Source organism: Pecten maximus, unplaced genomic scaffold (genome assembly GCF_902652985.1).
Source record: "Pecten maximus unplaced genomic scaffold, xPecMax1.1, whole genome shotgun sequence".
Lineage (NCBI taxonomy): Eukaryota > Metazoa > Mollusca > Bivalvia > Pectinida > Pectinidae > Pecten > Pecten maximus.
In genome coordinates, this window is record NW_022980447.1 from 36,801 (window position 1) to 41,400 (window position 4,600).

Sequence of the window (4,600 nt, forward strand, 5' to 3'; positions counted from 1 at the left end):
TTTTGAAATAGAATGTGCAATCCGAAAACTTAAATCCAACAAAGCGTGTGGTATCGATGAAATGCTGAATGAGTATTTTATCCATTGTTCTGAAGTGTTTGTACCTTGTCTTGTTATACTTTTTAACAATATTTTTAAATCAGGTATTTATCCTCGTACATGGTCAGTTGGAAATATTGTTCCAGTATTTAAGAAAGGCGATCCAAGTAACCCTGATAACTACAGAGGTATTTCAATCGTCAGTTGTATTGGTAAACTTTTTACGTCTGTATTAAACGATAGGTTAGTGAAAATCGACATGGAGCACAATAAGATAACTGATGCTCAGTTTGGATTCAAGCGGAATCTTTCAACGACAGATGCTTTATTTACATTACAGGCGTTGATTAATCGTACTCTTAAAAGTAAAAAAACGTCTATACTGCTGTTTCATCGACTATACCAAAGCTTTTGACATGATAAATAGACAGAATTTATGGTACAAGTTAATAACAGAAGGTATCGAAGGTAAAATGTTAAATATTATCAGATCACTTTACAAAGATGTGAGATGTTGTGTAAAAAACAATGGCGTTTGCTCAGATTTTTTTGACTGTAATATCGGTCTTTTTCAAGGAGAAATTTTGTCTCCTCTGTTATTTTCATTATATGTGAACGATTTTGAGATGCAATTTATAGAAGACAACTGTCCTTCAATTGACTTACAACTAATTAACATATTCTTAATTATGTATGCTGATGATACTGTTATCTTTGCCGAAACACCCCATGGCTTGCAAATAATGCTAGACTCCCTGCTTAATTACACTACCAAGTGGGGCCTAACTGTTAACACTTCCAAGACAAAGATTGTTGTTTTTAGAAATGGGGGAAAAGTGAAAGATAATGAAAATTGGAAATATGACGGGTGTGTTTTAGAGATAGTGAATGAATTCAACTATCTAGGAGTTTTATTGAATTATAATGGAAAATTTAAACAAACACAGAAAAAAAATATCTGAACAAGGTCGTAAAGCATTATTTGCATTAATGAGGGTATGTAAGAAACAGTATTTTAATATTGAGACTCAATTAGCAGTGTTTGATACATATGTCAGTAGCATAGTCAATTATGGTTCAGAAATATGGGGATTCCATAAAGGCCCTGATATCGAAAAACTTCATGTCAATTTTTGTAAAAGGTTGTTAGGTGTGCGCAAATCTACTCCAAATATGATGGTATATTTCGAATTAGGTCGTTATCCATTGTACATAACAAGGAAACTTAGAATTTTTAAATATTGGTTTAAATTGCTCAATACTGAAAATTGTATATTGAAATCGTGTTATGAAAATATGCTCCTATTTAAGGACCAATGGGTCTGTGAAATCAAAGATGATTTGAATCGCTTAGGCTTAGGTTATATTTGGGACGCCCAGAATGGAAACGATTCTACTTTTGCAATAATTAAGGAAAGATTATTTGACATTTTTAATCAAAATGGATATAGCGCTATTATAGATATGTCGAAAGGTTTGCTTTACAGGGAATTAAATGATAAAAATCTATTACAATCGTATCTAACAAAATCAGTTAATATCAGCTATACGAAAGAAATTGCTCGGCTCAGACTGTCAGCTCACAAGTTGAATATTGAATCTGGGCGATATGTTGGCATTGATAGAAGTAACAGAGTTTGTACTCTATGTAATCTTAATGATATAGAAGACGAATTTCATTTTGTTTTAGTTTGTACTAGGTATTCTGATTTAAGACAGAAGTATTTAAAATATTATTATAGAAATAATCCAAGTGTATATAAGCTTACTCAATTACTTAATACAAATAATGTTAAAGACTTGTGTAATCTTGGGAAATATCTGTTAGCGGCAAATAAGTGCCGATCACAAGCATGAGATATATTTACATGTACAATGTATATATATATTGTAATGATAATATTGATTGATGTTACTATTATATTATATTATAGCTTTGTTCATTCTCCTGTGGCCAATTTAACATTTTGTATATATGTAAATATCCTGTATACATATGTTTACACTGATGAGTCGTAAGACTTAAAGTAATAAATGAACTTGAACTTGAACTTTTATTTAAAATAGGATAGCAGTGCTTTACTTACATCAGGTAATTTCCCAAGGCGGTCGCCGATATCAGTACACACGATAGTCAACAACTCATCTACCCGTTCGCTCAAGCGGAACTAATCTCTGACACACCGGTAGATCTACCCGGCTGCTGTTTTTACAGGTGTAGAAATGACACAGTCACCGGCGCCTATTAAATCTTTAAACTGCTGAAACAATAGCGTAATTACTGCCGAGGTGTTCAGAGTACAACTGTAACGGTCAGTGCTGTCTATTAAATCGGATAAAACGCCAACTCAGTTACAGTAACATTTTATACGCACATGCGCAGCCCAACTTCCGGTGCTAATACCCATGGAAATGGCGTGGTTATCAATAAAAAGTAGGCCTAAGTAGGCCGAACAAACAGTATTTTATATATGTCCAATAAAAGGTAATGGTTCTGTTACGTTTTGTATGCAATCTGTGTTAAACTTAAACGGTTATTTGTTTTGACATTAATAACTTGTTATTTTGTCGAATTCCGTTTTATCGTTTACCTTTTGCAAACATGACTTGCACATCAGATCGTTATTGAAGTGACTAAGTGAAAGAAACTTTATCGTGACTGTATATCGGCAAAACTACACCAAATTACAAGTGACATAACGAAACATTACATATATATTTACATGTATTGACCAGTCTTCACACTAAACTGATGAGCGACAGAGCGAAGTTATAATGATTATATAATGTTGACAAATATTGACCAAACTTTTCACCAAAAACGATAACTCGCTTAATTCGAACACTCGGATAACTCGAAGTTTTTTCGTGGTCCCGTCGACTTCGAGTTAACGAAGTTCCACTGTATTGTAAAAAATAGGATAGCAGTGTATGTTTTGCAATCTCCGGAACGAACGCAATTCCAAGCTTCGTATATCGACGTCACCGCGGCTCCTTTTGTTAAATGTCCAAAAGAAAATGAGGCCCTTTCTATACTGGGGATCTTCTTCCGCATCATCCTTTATTTTAAACATTTTTCATTTTCAAATAAACACAGGAACACAGGGATTTATTTCACATTATAAAACACGCTTCCCGACATACTCTAAAAACAAATACAGACTACTGTACAATGAACCCAGACAATGTCAATAGATTATAAATACTGTTTATATTTGAATTAAAATCGTGAGATAAAAATAATTTGTTTGATTTGTTGTTACGATGCATGTGTATAAACACATCAGCATTTACTATTTAATCTAAATCTAAAATAATGCGCCTCTTCAATTCGATTTTCCGGATATTTCTTACCCGTCGGCTTCCATTATAATTATTTGTTGTTCATGTCACATTTGTCGCTCGGCCTTTCGGAAACTTTCTACTAAGAATACGGCTTTCTGTAATCTGTCGAAATCTGAATCCTGATATTTGACATTGTATATACCTGGGATAGATTGTTACAAAATCTAATCATATCAATGGCCTTGACCTGCTTGCAAGGTCATAAAGTTAGAATCTGAAGATACACAGGGTCTATTGCCATGGTTCTTGTGTATTTTAAATACTGGAGAAAAGTTTTCTTCATTCCTCCGAAGATCTGTTGTCATTCGGCCAATAAGCAATAGGGAATCAATGTTATCCTGTATATATGACACTGATGTTCATCCAAGGCCACAAAGGTAAAATAAGTTTAAACGTTAATGCATATCGGTAATTTATTTGATAATAGTTTAGTGATTATGCGAGCAAGACAGACCCTTTGGGGCTATGCTATTATGTACACTTATGGAAATACAAATTTTCACGTTTTTTTATTATTTATTTATTTGTTATTCTTTTTAAGTTTTGTTTACAGAACAAGACATATATGCACAATACATGAATAAAGAAAAAAATAAATTGTATTTATACATCCACAGTTACATTTTCACTCCATCAAATTAGATTAATTGGATCTTATTTATTACATTATATTCAAATGTAATTATATAGGTGGATTATATAAATAAATAAAAAAAATTGAAAAAAAAAGGGGGGGGGGGGGGGGGGGGGGGGGGGGGGGGGGGGGGGGGGGACAAAATATATTTATGCACAGGTTAGAGTGAAGTCGACGGGAAATGTGACGAATTATCATACATTCATTTTCCGACATACACTCGAGGGTTGATTCCGGAATCGACGAAATTGGGCGGGGTGTTCCGATATCGTGAGCTATGGTATTCGAGTGCAGTTATCCATACTCAGCCTACAGAAAATTTCAGTCAATCACGCTTACCACACGAGATAAGAGGTCATTTCACAAAGTTGATATTAGAAAATGGCTGACAAAAACCTTACTTGCATCTGTATAGTAATTCAGTATGTACAATATCCAGAAACGCATTTTGTTTAGATAAACAATTCTGATACCGCAATCGATGACGAGTTGATATGTTTATGTGTTATCGGATACAGAACCTGATTTCTAGAATGTTTAGATTGAGTAAATTAGGTTCCCGTAAGCACGGCTTGCCTTTGT